Here is a 16,575-nt window from a genome sequence, read left to right as displayed (position 1 = left end):
ATTAGTCTCCTGGAGTCTCTTTTTCTCACTGGAATGTATCTTTGATCATCATTATGAAAGAACTCTTTAAATGCCTGTCACCGTATTTCTGCTGACCTACCCCTTAACCAATTTTCCCAGTTCACTTTAGCTAGCTCTGTCTTCATATCCTGTCTTTATTCTCCATCAAGGGCCATTGCTTTTAAATAATAGTCTTAGACCTACTCTTCCTCAAACTGAATGCAAAATTCAGCCATGTTATGATCACTGCTATCTAGAGACTCCTTTACTGTGAGGTTATTAATTAACCCTGCTACATTTCACACTACCAGGTCTAGAATAGCCTCTAGAACGTGTTGCTCTAACAAACTGTCCCTAAAACACACTATGAACTAATCATTAAGGCTACCTTTGCTGATCTGATTTGGCTAATCTATATGATTAAATTCACCCATGATAATTGCAGTGACTTTCTTAGAAGCCCCCATTATTTGTTTATTTTATTTATTTTATTATTTTTGGTCTGTGGACCCATAATTGGAATGTGCCTTTAAACAGTGAAATTAATCTGAGGCAGCCTGCTCTTCAGGACAGTGTGTTCCAGAGGATTTATTTTTTGTTTTTGGAGAGGAGAAAACAAACTCGTTGGTGCCGAATCAGCTTTGGAGAAAGTTGGTTCAATTGGCTGGCTGGCAAGTCTGTTGGCCAGGGACAATGTTCTGGCTGACAACAGTCAGTGATTGGTTCTTGCATGTTGCTACTGAGAGAACTGGGCAGAATGAAGGAAGAGAAACAACTCTCTGTCTCACTGCTGAAGGAAGGAAAACCTCTGTGGGTATGTGTGTGCGTACGCGAGCGTGTGTAAAACGAGGCGGAAGAAGTAGTAATAGGACACAAAGGAATGACGGAGGAACAGAATAGTTATTTTAAACCAAATAGCTGAGGAGATTGAGGAATCATTGGTGGTGATCTTTCAGGAATCACTAGAGGCAGGGAGGGTCTCAGAGGATTGGAAAATGGTTAATGTAACAGTCTTGTCTAAGAAGGAAGTGGGGGAGGCGGAAGACAGAAATTATAGACCGGTTAACCTGACTTCGGTCATTGGTAAGATTTTAAAGTCCATTATTAAAGATGAGAGTTCATGATAACATAGGATTGAGTCAGCATGGCTTCGTCAAGGGGAGGTCTGACAAATCTGTTAGAATTCTTATCATAGAATCCCTACAGTGCAGAAGGAGGCAATTCGGTCCATCGAGCCTGCTCCATCCCCATAACCCCGTTAACCTGCATATCCCTGAACTCTAAGGGGCAATTTAGCATGGCAAATTCACCTAGCCTGCACATCTTTGGACTGTGGGAGGAAACCGGAGCACCCAGAGGAAACCCATATCGACACGGGGAGAATGTACAAACTCCACACAGACAGTGACCCAAGGCCGGAATTGAACCCGGGTCCCTGGCGCGGTAAGGTAACAGTGCCAACCACTAAGCTACCGTGCCACCCTCCTCCTTTCAGGAGGTAACAAGGAAGTTAGACAAAGGAGAACCAGTGGATGTGGACTATTTAGATTTCCAGAAGGCCTTTGACAAGGTGCCGTATTGGAGGCTGTTAAATAATGTTTAGAGCCCATGGTAAAAAGCGTAAGATATTGGCATGGATAGAGGATTGGCTGACTGGCAGAGGGCAGAGAGTGGTGATAAAGGGGCCTTTTTCAGGATGGCAGCCAGTGACTAGGGGTATGCCTCAGAGGTCGGTGTTGGGACCACAGCATTTCACAATATACATTATGGATCTGAAAGAAGGAACTGGGGACACTGTTGCTAAGTTTGCAGATGATACAAAGATATGCAGAGGGACAGGTAGTATTGAGGAAGCAAGATGCTGCAGAAGGACTTGGACAGGCTAGGAGAGTGGGCAATGAAGTGGCAGATGGAATACGATGTGGAAATGTGTGAGGTTATGCGCTTTGGTAGGAAGAATGGAGGCATTGACTAATTTCTAATTGGGAACGTCTTCAGAAATCAGAAGCACAAAGAGACCTAGGGGTCATAGTTCAAGATTCACTTAAGGTTAACGTGCGGGTTCAGTCGGCAGTTAGGAAGCCAAATGCAGTGTTTACATTCATGTCGAGAGAGCTAGAATACAAGAGCAGGGATGTACTTCTGAGGCTGTATAAGGCTCTGGTCAGACCCCATTTGGAGTATTGTGAGCAGTTTTGAGCCCTGTATCTAAGGAAGGATGTGCAGGCCTTGGAAAGGGTCGAGAGGAGGTTCACAAGAATGATCCCTGGGATGGAGAGCTTGTCGTATGAGGAGCAGTTGAGGACTCTGGGTCTGTACTTGTTTCAGTTTAGAAGGATGAGGGGGGGATCTTATTTAAACTTACAGGATACTGAAAGGCCCGGATAGAGTGGACGTGGAGAGGATGTTCCACTTGTAGAAAAAACTAGAGGCAGAGGGCACAGCCTCAAACTGAAATGAGGAATTTCTTCAATTAGAGGGTGGTGAATCTGTAGGACTCACTGACGCAGAAGACTGTGGAGGCCAAATCACTGAGTGTCTTTAAGACAGAGATAGATAGGTTCTTGATTAATAAGGGGATCAGGGTTATGGGGAGATGGCAGGAGAATGGGGATGAGAAACATATCAGCCATGATTGAATGGCGGAGCAGAATCGATGGGCAGAATGGCCTAATTCTGGTCCTATCATGTGGTCATGTAGTTGAGGTGATTGAGGTGTACAAAATTATGAGGGGTATGATGGGGTTGATTGGAAGGAACTTTTTCCCTGAGTAGGGGCAGCAGGGTAGCATGGTGGTTAGCATAAATGCTTCACAGCTCCAGGGTCCCAGGTTCAATTCCCGGCTGGGTCACTGTCTGTGTGGAGTCTGCACGTCCTCCCCCTGTGTGCGTGGGTTTCCTCCGGGTGCTCCGGTTTCCTCCCACAGTCCAAAGATGTGCAGGTTAGGTGGATTGGCCATGCTAAATTGCCCGTAGTGTCCTAATAAAAGTAAGGTTAGGGGGGGGGGTTGGGTTATGGGTATAGGGTGGATACGTGGGTTTGAGTAGGGTGATCATGGCTCGGCACAACATTGAGGGCCGAAGGGCCTGTTCTGTGCTGTACTGTTCTATGTTCTAGAGTGGTCAATAATCAGGGGGCATAGATTTAAGGTCAAGGCAGGAGATTATGAGTGGATTTGAGGAAGAACCCAGAGGGTGGGTAAGAATTTTAAACTCACTGCCTGAGAGGGTGGTAGAGGCGGAAACCCTCAACATTTAAGAAATATTTGGATGAACACTTGAAATGCGGACCAAGTGCTGGAAAATAGGATTAGAATAGATAGGTGTTTGATGGCCAGCGCAGACATGATGGACCGAAGGGCCTCTCTCCGTGCTGTAAAATTCTATGACTATGACACATATGAGTGCATGATAAAACAATGTGCCAAAATATAAAAGAATAAAAGTTCTTTGTTGGATTCCTGGGCACATTACAAATTGACCTAGATACCCAGGCCAGCAAAAAAACACTTTAGGATGTGAGGAGCAATGGTTCAGCAACATTCTCCTGCCCTTGACCTGAAATCTATGCCCCCTGATTATTGACCACTCTACTCAGGGAAATGATGCTGAAACAATTCTATAGTTAGAATCAGAAAATTGAGAAGGATCCCATTAATCCCAATAGTTCTTGCAGTTGAAAGTATGTGCAGACCTGCTGTGAACCCTCTGTCAATACTATTATTCGTTCAGTTGCCAGAAGTAGAAGATAATACTTTTGGCTCTGTCCCTTCTCCTATGCCTGTCTCTAAGCTACAAACTGTACTCAGCTCCACCCCATAGAGGGTTGACTAAGACTGGAAACTCACAAGAACGAGGAGGGTGCACAAAGTGCCCTCCATTTTGTTAATATTGAATTGTACTTTTCTCATAACTGCTTTATAGAGTCATAGATATTTACAGCATGGAAACAGGCCCTTCGGCCCAGCTTGTCCATGCTGCCCAGTTTCTATCAACTAAGCTAGTCCCACTTCCAGCATTTGGCCCATATCCCTCTATATCCACCCTGCCCATGTAACTGTCTAACTGCTTTTTAAAAGGCAAAATTGTACCCACCTCTACCACTGCATCTGGCAGCTCGTTCCAGATGCTCATCACCCTCTATATGAAGAAATTTCCCCTCTGGTCTCTTTTGTATCTCTCCTCTCTCACCTTAAACCTATGCCCTGTAGTTCCAGACTCCTCTATCTTTGGGAAAAGATGTCGACTATCTATAAGCTCCTCATTACTTTATAGACCTCCAGGTTGCCCTTAGTGTTCAAAAAGGTTGGGTGGGGTTAATGGGTTATGGGGATAGTATGGAGGTGTAATCCTACTTGGGATGCTCTTTATAAGGCGGTGCAGACGCGATGGGACGAATGGCCTCCTTCTGCATTGTAAATTCTATGATTCTATATAAGATCACCCCTAAGCCTCCTATGCTCCAGGGGAAAGTCCCAGCCTCTCCTTATAACTCAGACCATCAAGTCCTGGTAGCATCCTCGTAAATCTCTTCTGCACTCTTTCTAGTTTAACAATATACTTCCTATAATAGGGTGACCAGAACTGAACACAGTGTTCCATGTGTGGTCTTACCAATGTCTTGTATAATTTCCACAAGACGTCCCAACTCTTATATTCGGTATTCTGACCAATAAAACCCAGCATGCTGAATGCTTTCTTCACCACCCTGTCCACCTGCCACTCCACCTTCAAGGAGCTATGAACCTGTACTCCTAGATCTCTTTGTTCTGTAACTCTTCCCAACTCCCTACCATTAACTGACTAGGTCATGCCCTGATTTGATCGACCAAAATGCACCACATCACATTTATCCAAATTAAACTCCATCTGCCATTCATCGGCCCACTGGTCCAATTGGTCAAGATACTGATGCAATCTTCTATAACCTTCTTCACTGTCCACTATGCCACCAATCTTGGTGTCATTTACAAACTTATGAACCATGCCTCTTACATTCTCATCCAAATGTGTGTGTGTGTGTGTGTGTGTAACAAATAACTGTGGACCCAGCACCGATCCCTGAGGCACACTAGTTTGAAAAACAACCCTCCACAACCACCCTTCGGCTTCGGTCGCCAAGCCAATTTTGTATCCAATTGGCTACGTCACCCTGGATTCCGTGAGATTGAACTTTTTGCAATAACCTACCATGCGGTACCTTGTCAAAGGCCTTGCTAAAGTCCATGTAGTCAACGTCAACCGCACTGCCCTCATCTACCTTCAAAAAGCTCAATCTAATTCGTGAGACATGACTTTCCCCTTACAAAGCCATGCTGACTTTCCCTAATTTGCCCTTGCCTGTAGACCCTGTCCCACAGAATACCCTCTAACAACTTATCCACTATAGATGTAAGGCTCATCGGTCTGTAGTTCCCAGGCTTATGCCTACAGCTCCTCTTAAACAAGAGCAGAACATTTGCTACCCTCCAATCTTCAGGCCCCTCTCCTGTGGCTGTCGATGATTCAAATACCTCAGCTAGAGGGCCGGCAATTTCCTCCCTAGCTTCCCACAACGTCCTGGGGTATGTTTCATCAGGCCCCGGGTTATCTATCTTAATGCGCTTTAATAACTCCAGTACCTCCTTCTCTGTAATATGTACACTCCTCAAGACATCACTTTTTATTTCCCTAACATTCGTAAATACTGATGAGAAGTATTCATTTAGGACCTCTTCCATCCCTTGTGGATCTGCATATAGATGACCTTGTTTATCCTTAAGAGGCCCTACCCTCTCCCTGATCATTCTGTTGCCCTTTATGTATCTGTAAAAGCTCTTTGGATTTTTCCTTTGCCTTATCTGCCAAGACAATCTCATGTCCCCTTTTTGGCCTCCTGATTTCTCTCTTAACTCTACTCCAACCAGCGCTATACTCTCCAAGGGATCCACTTGATCCCAGCTGCCTATGCATATCATATGCTACCTCTTTCGTTTTGACCATGGCCTCAATATCCCGAGTCATCCAGGGTTCGCTACTTACTACCAGCCTTACCTGCACTCTAAGAGGAATATGCTCACCCTGAATCCTAGTTAACACCCTTTTGAAAGACTCCCACTTTCCAGCTGTCCCCTTGCCTGTAAACAGGCTCCCTCGATCAACTTTTGAAAGTTCCCACCTGATAACCTCAAAATTGGCCTTGCCCCAATTTAGAATTTTAACTTTTGGCCCAGAACTATCATTCTCCATAGCTATCTTAAAACTAATGGAATATAAAATATTTAACATTGAACTATCAAATATTTTACAGCAGTTTTATTACCCTCATGTTTAAAATCTGCCCACCCCCGCCCCGCCAGAACATTCCGAAAATCCTGGATTCCTTGTGCAAGGTCAGTGGTCCCAAAGTGATCCCTCACTAACACTTCTGTCACCTGCCCTTCCTTATTCCCCAAGAGGAGGTCCGGTTTTGCTCCCTCGCCAGTCGGGCCATTCACGTATTGAATGAGGAATTCTTCCTGAATACACTTGACAAATGTTTCTCCATCCAAACCCCTATGCTAAGGCTTTCTCAGTGATGTTGGGAAAGTTAAAGTCCCCTACTATTACCACCCTATTTTTCTGGCAGCTATCTGTAATCTCCTTACATATTTGCTTCTCGATTTCCTGCTGGCTATTTGAGGGCTGATACTACAGTCCTATCAAAGTGATCTGACCCTTCTTATTTTTGTTTTGTCTTTTGTATGTTTTTCTTTGCTATTTATGTACGGCTTATGCACTTTCTCAGGATTTGATTTGCTGTACTACAAATTTCAAAATATATCCAGGCTGATCTAGTGAAGATGAGCTGTATTTCAGCAATGTACACATTAGAGAAAAGGTACATGGTGACAATCTTTTCCAGTCCATTTGATATGTCCCTTACACTAGCACCTGGGAGGTATCAAAGTATCTGGGTCTGGGGTCCAAAAGGCCAACCAGCCCATTCTAGCTATATTGCTAATCTGACACAAGATGGTATGGCAACATTATTATTTATTTTTGGCCCTGCCAAAGCCATCCTTTTTCATTAGGAAAATTGAATTTTAAGTCTGTTTTAGAGCATAACTTGCTCCTGTTCTTTTTCTTTTTCTCTTTTTTTATAAATTTGGAGTACCCAATTCATTTTTTCTAATTAAGGGGCAATTTAGAGTGGCCAATCTACCTAGCCTACACATCTTTGGGTTGTGGGGGCAAGACCCACGCAAACACGGGGAGAATGAGCAAACTCCACACGGATAGTGACCCAGAGCCGGGATCGAACCTTGGACCTCGGCGCCGTGAGGCAGCAGGGCTAATCCACTGCGCCACCGTGCTGCCCTAATTGCTCCTGTTCTTTACTTTCCTTCTTTATGTTCCCTGCCTTTTGGATAGTTATCCAAAGCACCACGTGCTTCATATCTTTCATTGGTATGACTATTCTCTCAAACTCTTGCTCCAAAAACTATGGACCCCGTCTGGAGTGTTGATGTTTTTCATTTGGATGCCATTTAGCATGGTTATTTTACCTGGTGGCTCAATGTTACAGCTAGAGGTTAAATGTCTATTATTTTAAACAACAAAGCAGCACATGGACTTGGGCTAAACTCAGTGAATTTATAAATTGGGCGTGTGTTGCGAAGGTGAAGGTGACCCGCTATTGGGTAGTGGCAGACTATTCTGGGCACCGTCAACTCCGGGGTTTCCTGTTGTTTGCCATCGGTGGGACCAGAAGATCCGGCTGGTGGGAATGGCTGGAAAATCCCACCCATTGATTGCAGTGGACAGTTTCTCTAAACAGAAATCTGCAGTTGCTATTGTGTTATACACTATATTTAAAAAATAATCATTGTGATTGAGATGCTTTAGGTAATCCTGTGGCAGATTTTCCATTCTCAGGTCACAGGTTTATGTTGCCACGTAAATTGGTCTGAAGACACTGCAGAATTGCAGGGCTCTTATGATGGAGACTGTTTTGTGATTTTTGGAAAGTTTATGGGGATCACATGAGTAATGAATGATGCATGGTGATCCAGTTGCATAAATTTCAAATTTAATAGCACGGCTGCCCTCAGCGCCGAGGCCCCAGGTTCGATCCCGACTCTGGGTCACTGTCTGTGTGGAGTTCGCTCATTCTCCCCGTGTTTGCGTGGGTTTCGCCCCCACAATCCAAAGATGTGCAGGGTAGGTGGATTAGCCACGCTAAATTACCCCTTAATTGGAAAACATGAATTGGGTACTCTAAATTTTAAAAAAATGTCAAATGTAATTGTTGGAATACTTTGGGCGCGATTCTCCGCTCCCCACGCCGGGTGGGAGAATTGCAGGAGGGCCGGGCGAATCATAACACGCCGCCCTGGCACCCCCAGCAATTCTCTCTCCCCCCCCCCCCCCCCCCCCGGCTGGTCGCTGCCGGCGTGAACATAGCGCGAAAGGTAAGTTTGGGGCCTGTGGGGGTGGAGAGGGGATTGAGCACCACAGCTGTGCTCGGGAGGGGACTGGCTCGCAATCGGTGCCCACCGACCGTTGGGCCAGCGTCTCCAAGAGACGCACTCTTTCCCCTCCGCCACCCCTCAAGATCAAGCCGCCACATCTTGCGGGGCAGCGGAGGGGAAGACGGCAACCGCGCATGCGCGGGTTGGACCCAGCCAACCTGCGCATGTGCGACTGACGTCACTTAGGCGCCGCCGTCGCATCATTCTCGGCGTGCCGCTTTGACGCAAGTGTCAAGGCCCGGTGATCGAGTTTCTCACAACGCCGCTCCTAGCCCCCTGTGGGGGGGGGGGGTCAATAGTGTGCGAGGAGCGGACTCCGACGCCGTCGTGAAACTCGGCTGAGTTCACGACGGCCTTCCCGATGCGGCGCGGGAGCGGAGAATCGCGCCCTTTGTGTTAAATTGGAATATGATTTTCTTGAAGTAAGAATTTTCCAAGTTGGAGGATGAATTCTAAAATATTTCACCCACTTTTCATGTCAAGCTCAGCATTAAATCCTGTGGAAAACGTATTCCCTTCCAATAATGGGAACATTCTGTTTGATTTGCAGGGCTATTAGTTCTCACCTGCAGACATGTGGATGTTCTGTTGTTGTAGGAAGCAATCCAGATAAAGTAAACAAGGTATTTCTTTCTTCTCGAATGCAGACCTGGTTTAACAATCTTGTATTGCGTTAATGGATTTTTGTTCTGTAAAATGGACTTTTTCTTGTCTGTTTTTTTCTCCTGATGAACAGTATATTTTGAGTTGAAAGCAAATTTCTATGGATGCTGGAATCTGAAACAGAAAATGCTTGACAATCTCAGCACATCTGCCAGCATTTGTGGGGAGAGAACGGAGCTAACATTTCAAGTTTGTTAATCCTTGTCAAAGCTAGAGAAAACTGGCAGTAGGATCAAACTTATTGTGGGGGTGGCGGGAGCAGTGGGACTGGATAGAAGGGCCAGCGATTGGTGGAGACTGACAAAGATGTTGTGGACAAAGTGAATATAAATGTCCACCATCCACCACCCTTCCCTCGTCAATCATTTTTGTCACCTCCTCAAAAAATTAAATCAAATTAGTTAGACATGACCTCCCTCGTACAAAACCATGCTGCCTGTCGCTAATAAGACCATTCACTTCCAAATGTGCATAGATCCTATCTCTGAGAATCTTTTCCAATAATTTCACCATCACTGAAGTCAAGCTCACTGGCCTATAATTACCAGGATTATCCTTGAAACCCTGCTTAAATAACAGTGCAACATTGGTTATCATCCAATCCTCTGGGATCTCACCTGTGGCCAACGAGGACACAAAAATTTCTGTTGGAGGCCCAGTGATTTAATCTCTCGTCTCCCTCATTAATCTGGGACAGATATCACCTGGCTTTGGGGATTTTTCCCCCATTAATGCTTTTTAACACACCTAACATAAGAACTAGGAGCAGGAGTAGGCCATCTGGCCCCTCGAGCCTGCTCCGCCCAAACACCATAATCCTTTATTCTTCAAAAAACTATCTTTGTCTTGAAAACATTTAATGAAGGAGCCTCAACTGCTTCACTGGCCAGGGAATTCCATAGATTCACAACCCTTTGGGGTGAAGAGGTTCCTCCTAAACTCAGTCCTAATCTACTTCCCCTTATTTTGATGCTATGCCCCCTAGTTCTGCTTTCATCTGCCAGTGGAAACAACCTGTCCGCATCTATCCTATCTATTCCCTTCACAATTTTATATGTTTCTATAAGATTCCCCTGCATCCTTCTAAATTCCAACGAGTACAGTCCCAGTCTACTCAACCTCTCCTCGTAATCCAACCCCCTCAACTCTGGGATTAACCTAGTGAATCTCCTCTGCACACCCTCCAGTGCCAGTACGTCCGTTCTCAGGTAAGGAGACGAAAACTGAACACACTACTCCAGGTGTGGCCTCACTAACACCTTATACAATTGCAGCATAACCTCCCTAGTCTTAAACTCCATCCCTCTAGCAATGAAGGACAAAATTCCATTTGCCTTCTTAGTCACCTGTTGCACCTGTAAACCAACTTTTCGTGACTCATTCACTGGGACACCCAGGTCCCTCTGCACAGCAGCATGTTTTAATATTTTATCATTTAAATAATAATCCCTTTTGCTGTTATTCCTACCAAAATGGATAAACTCACATTTGTCAAAGTTGTATTCCATCTGCCAGACCCTAGCCCATTCACTTAACCTATCCAAATCCCTCTGCAGACTTCCAGTATCCTCTGCACTTTTTACTTCACCACTCATCTTAATGTCGACTGCAAATTTGGATAGATTGCAATTGGTTCCCAACTCCAAATCGCCTATGTAAATTGTGAATAATTGTGTGCCCAACACTGATCCCTGAGGGACACCACTAGCTACTGATTGCCAACCAGAGAAACACCCATTAATCCCCACTCTTTGCTTTCTATTAATTAACCAATCCTCCATCCATGCTCCTACTTTACCCTTAATGTCACGCATCATTATCTTATGCAGCAACCTTTTGTGTAGCACCTTGTCAAAAGCTTTCTGGAAATCCAGATATACCACATCTATTGGCTCCCCGTTGTCTACTGCACTGTTATGTCCTCAAACAATTCCACTAAATTAGTTAGGCATGACCTGTCCTGTATGAACCCATGCTGCGTCTGCTCCCTGTATTTGTGTTTGTGGCTGATAGATGACTGACTTTAGTTGCTTGATACCCAAACTACGAATTATACCCTGAAAATTTTTAGACATAAAGTTAGAACCCTGGTCAGATTGCACTTCTAAGGGAAGGCCATAGCGTGGTAAGAACAGCGTCAGTTTCTCCGCTACTACCGTAGCCGTAATTGTTCTTAAAGATAAAGCTTCTGGAAATCGGGTGGTCATATTCATGACTGTACGAATGTACTGATACCTTGCCTTAGCCATAGGCAATGATCCTAACCTTGCATACCTCCCATCTACCTCATTTGCCACACCTCCCACAGAAGTGTACCTCAGGTCTCCTAGTTCCACCTAGAGCTTTAGTCTGCCCTGTAATATTTCCATCTTCATCCCCTTTTCCAAATCCTCCTTATGAACCCAAAAAGTCCTATGGGCTTTCCTTGCAACTCCCAACATGCTGACCGAACGTGTCCCACCTTATCGCAATGGTAATACCTAGGCCTTTGAGTCACACCTCCAATCTCAGTACCTTCCTTCCTGGTCTGAGGAGGAGATGTTGGAGAATTCCCAGCTATCCATTCCTTATCTTGGCTACCTGCCTTACTTTCACTCTCCCACTTCCTATCCTGTTCAAAATTATGGTGATGATGGAACAAAGGTTCAAATTTATGAATCGGCTCATAATTATCAGCCATTATTGCTGCTTATCTAGGGGTTATGACCCTTTGGTCTTAAACATGGATTCTTATCACAGAAGGTCGTGAATTCTTAAATTATTCCAAGAGAATGATTTCTCCCAGAGCCTCAGAGGAGTTTCAACTCCCAATGCGTGTACCCACCTATTAAAATTGTTCTGCTTAACCTTTTCAAATTCAGCATTAATCTGTCCTGGTTGTTTCCTTAAATTCCAAAACTCTTGCCTATATGCCTCCAGAACTAATTCATGTGTACCCAAAATAGTCTTTTTTACCTTGCTGTAATCCTTAGACATCCCATCTGACAGGGAAGCATAAACATCCTGCGTTGTCCAAATTGTCTCCAGATCAGTTAAGTGCTTCTGATGCTACACTACCTGGACTACTTACTCATGTGCCCTCCTCTGTTTTTCACAGACTTAAACACTCAACGAATGCATCATCTATCTCTGCCTTCTTAGCTTTAACTGGTACCCCTACTTTTAATTCACTTGCCGATTAAATCTTGTGAATATTTTGTCTAATTTTTCAATGGTCTGCTCAACCACCATTGACTTCATTATCGTGACTTCTGGCCATTTCAAGTGTGGGTCCACAATCACTAAGAATTGTCACCCTCCAGTGGATCAGCATAATCAATGTGTGTTCTCTGCCATGGCTGAGTTGGCCATCCCCACAGATGTCATAGTTGTAATGTGCAGTATTCCTTAGTTTTTCACAAGATTGACGTTGCCCAACTTTCTCTTCAATTTGAGCATCTAATCCCGGCCACCAAAAATAACTGCGTCAATTCCTTCATCCCCATCACATCAGGATGTCCCTCATGTAATGGGTCAAGGACTCTACTGTGCAAGCACTGAGGAATAATCTCATGGATTCCCCATAAAAGAACTCCATTCTGCACTGTCAACTCGAGTCTTTCTGTGATTTAGAGCTTGAGGTCTGAATTTGTCCTACGAACGTCTGACGGCGTTCCTTTTTGGACCAGGTCCATCACCTTCCCCATCACCGGATCGGTTCTTGTGTATCCTTGAACTTGAGATGAAGTCACAGGTGCACCATCCACGGGCGAGGAATACAAAATATTGATTAAATATTCTTCAAAGACATGCTTGACTTGTAACGGCAGTGGTGATAAAGATCAGCATTTGCATGCTGCTATGACTTGTGATGTCGGATATCATAAGTGTGTGCCGACAATATCAATGACCATCTTTGCAACCTAATAATAATAATCTTTCTTAGTTTCACAAGTAGGCTTACATTAACATTGCAATTAAGTTACTGTGAAAAGCCCCTAGTCGCCACATTCCGGCGCCTGTTCGGATACACTGAGGGAGAATTCAGAATTTAAGCACATCTTTCGGGACTTTGTGGGAGGAAACCGGAGCACCCGGAGGAACCCCACACAGACACGGGGAGAACGAGCAGACTCTGCACAGACAGTGACCCAAACCGGGAATCCAACCCGGGTCACTGGCTCTGTGAAGCAACGATGCTAACCACTATGCCACCGTGCCGCCCAAATCTACGAGCTGCCAAAGAAGGTATACCTTTATACAACCCAAAAATTGTAATCCAGGGTCGATGATCCGGCAAAAGAGTAAAATGCCGTCCATCCAGGTAATAGTGGAACCTTCTTACCCGAAAATGATGCTCAGCGTTTCTTATTCCAGCTGAGTGTAATTCATTTCCCCTGCTAGTAAGAGTTTGTGAAGCACTCCTAAAGGCATAATGTGCGAGACGACTGCATCAACGGCATATGGTCAGGTACCGTAAGCAGATTGTAACTTCACCTTGGGATTATAATGAACCAACAGTTCTGACTCCTGTAAAGCTTATTTCACTTCATTGTTTGCATTCTCACATCCTCCTAACCAGTGCTATGCCTGTCTGACATATAGAAAAGTGTGTAAAGGCTTAAATCGTAATGCTAAATTCGGCACAAATTTACCATAATATTTGATCAATCCTAAAAACGGCTTTAATTGTGTCATATTTTGAGGATGTGGTGCTTCCAAGATTGCTGACATTTTCTTCAGCTCCTTGTGTAAGCTATCTTTGTCAATAATATAACCAAGGTTATGACTTTAAAAAGTCGCACTTTTAACTCTCAGATTGTGGCTGTGTAACCGCTTCAGAGTAGCTTCCAAATTCTCCAAGTGTTCCTGTTTGCTTGAACCGGTGAGGAATATGTCATCAAAATAACATTGCACTCCATTCAACCCCCTTAGAATTTGATTCATGGATCTATGAAAAAGAGCAGGCGCAGCTGTTATTCCAAAAGGAAGTCTTCTGGAATGAAACAGATCATTGTGCTTCACTATGGTGAACAGTGGCTGCGTTTTGGCAGCCAGAATCATCTGCAGATATGCCTGTGAGAGATCAATTTTATTGAATTTCTGACTTCCAGAAAGTCCAGCAAATAAGTCTTCAATCAGTGGCAGTGGATAATGATCTGCATAAAATACTCTGTTAATAATAGTTTGAAATCTCCACAAATTCTCACCTGAGCTATTCTGTTTTAATACAGCAACGATTGGTGTTGCCCAATCACTTGAAGCAACAGGTTCAAGACTCCTGTTCACAAGAACTAGGAGCAGGAGTAGGCCATATGGCCCCTCGAGCCTGCTCCGCCATTCAATGAGATCATGGCTGATCTTTTGTGGACTCAGCTCCACTTTCCAGCCCGAACACCATAAGCCTTAATCCCTTTATTCTTCAAAAAACTATCTATCTTTATCTTAAAAACATTTAATGAAGGAGCCTCAACTGCTTCACTGGGCAAGGAATTCCATAGATTCACAACCCTTTGGGTGAAGAAGTTCCTCCTAAACTCAGTCCTAAATCTACTTCTCCTTATTTTGAGGCTATGCCCCCTAGTTCTGCTTTCACCCACCAGTGGAAACAACCTGCCCGCATCTATCCTATCTATTCCCTTCATAATTTTATATGTTTCTATAAGATCCCCCCTCATCCTTCTAAATTCCAACGAGTACAGTTCCAGTCTACTCAACCTCTCCTCGTAATCCAATCCCTTCAGCTCTGGGATTAACCTAGTGAATCTCCTCTGCACACCCTCCAGCGCCAGTACGTCCTTTCTCAGTTAAGGAGACTAAAGCTGAACACAAGACTCCAGGTGTGGCCTCACTATCACCTTATACAATTGCAGCATAATCTCCCTAGTCTTAAACTCCATCCCTCTAGCAATGAAGGACAAAATTCCATTTGCCTTCTTAATCACCTGTTGCACCTGTAAACCAACTTTTTGCGACTCATGCACGAGCACACCCAGGTCTCTCTGCACAGCAGCATGTTTTAATATTTTATCATTTAAATAACAATCCCTTCTGCTGTTATTCCTACCAAAATGGATAACCTCACATTTGTCAACATTGTATTCCATCTGCCAGATTCTAGCACATTCACTTAACCTCTCCAAATCCCTCTGCAGACTTCCGATATCCTCTGCACTTTTTGCTTTACCACTCATCTTAGTGTCATCTGCAAACTTGGACACATTGCCCTTGGTCCCCAACTCCAAATCATCTATGTAAATTGTGAACAATTGTGGGCCCAACACTGACCCCTGAGGGACACCACTAGCTACTGATTGCCAACCAGAGAAACACCCATTAATCCCCACTCTTTGCTTTATATTAATTAACCAATCCTCTATCCATGCTACTACTTTACCCTTAATGCCATGCATCTCTATCTTATGCAGCAACCTTTTGTGTGGCACCTTCTCAAAAGCTTTCTAGAAATCCAGATATACCACATCCATTGGCTCCCCATTATCTACCGCACTGGTAATGTCCTCAAAAAATTCCACTAAATTAGTTAGGCAGGACCTGTCCTTTATGAACCCATGCTGCGTCTGCCCAATGGGACAATTTCCATCCTGATGCCTCGCTATTTCTTCTTTGATGATAGATTCCAGCATCTTTCCTACTCCTGAAGTTAAGCTCACTGGCCTATAATTACCCGCTTTCTGCCTACCTCCTTTTTTAAACAATGGTGTCACGTTTCCTAATTTCCAATCCACCGGGACCACCCCAGAGTCTAGTGCATTTTGGTAAATTATCACTAGTGCATTTGCAATTTCCTAGGCCATCTCTTTTAGCACTCTAGGATGCATTCCATCAGGGCCAGGAGACTTGTCTACCTTTAGCCCCATTAGCTTGCCCATCACTACCTCCTTAGTGAGAGCAATCATCTCAAGGTCCTCACCTGTCATAGCCTCATTTCTATCAGTCACTGGCATGTTATTTGTGTCTTCCACTGTGAAGACCGACAGTATTAACAATACTGCTGCGTCTGTATCCACTTCCATTTTAGTTTTATGACCATCAAGTTCATTCTAATCTTTCTAGTTCTTCTTCAACCTTGGGCCTGATGGCATATGGTACAGTTCTAACTTTGAGACATTTGGGTGTGCTGTCTGATTTTTAGGTGCACCTCAACTCCAGTCATGGACCCCAGTGAATCGTCGAACACCTTCTCGTACTTCTTCAGAAGTTGTTGCAAGTTACCCTTTGAATCACTAATTGATTGACCGTTTCCCAATTAAGCCTACTCTTAGCCAACCATGCGCTGCCAAATAGAGCAGCAAAGTTTCCACGGACAATGTGAAGAGGCAACTTTGCCGTCTGTCCATTTGATTCTCCTTCCACCATAATGAATTCTTTTAATGGATAACCTCTTCAGTGTATGTCCTCAAGATGACATTTAATGGTT

General features: G+C 44.3%; 1 protein-coding gene across 1 annotated transcript in view; it reads left to right on the top strand.

The window, feature by feature from the left end:
• The first annotated feature begins 9,046 nt into the window (after nt 1–9,046).
• c9orf72 (C9orf72-SMCR8 complex subunit) overlaps nt 9,047–16,575 on the top strand; it is a 30,768-nt gene continuing 23,239 nt past the window's right edge. The window contains exon 1 of the mRNA XM_038804012.1: nt 9,047–9,115. The gene's annotated coding sequence lies outside the window, so the exon portion shown is untranslated. The remainder of the gene's footprint in view (nt 9,116–16,575) is intronic.

Source organism: Scyliorhinus canicula, chromosome 8 (genome assembly GCF_902713615.1).
Source record: "Scyliorhinus canicula chromosome 8, sScyCan1.1, whole genome shotgun sequence".
NCBI lineage: Eukaryota > Metazoa > Chordata > Chondrichthyes > Carcharhiniformes > Scyliorhinidae > Scyliorhinus > Scyliorhinus canicula.
The sequence above is the reverse complement of the archived record's forward strand: the minus strand, read 5'-3'. Positions and strand labels throughout refer to the sequence as shown.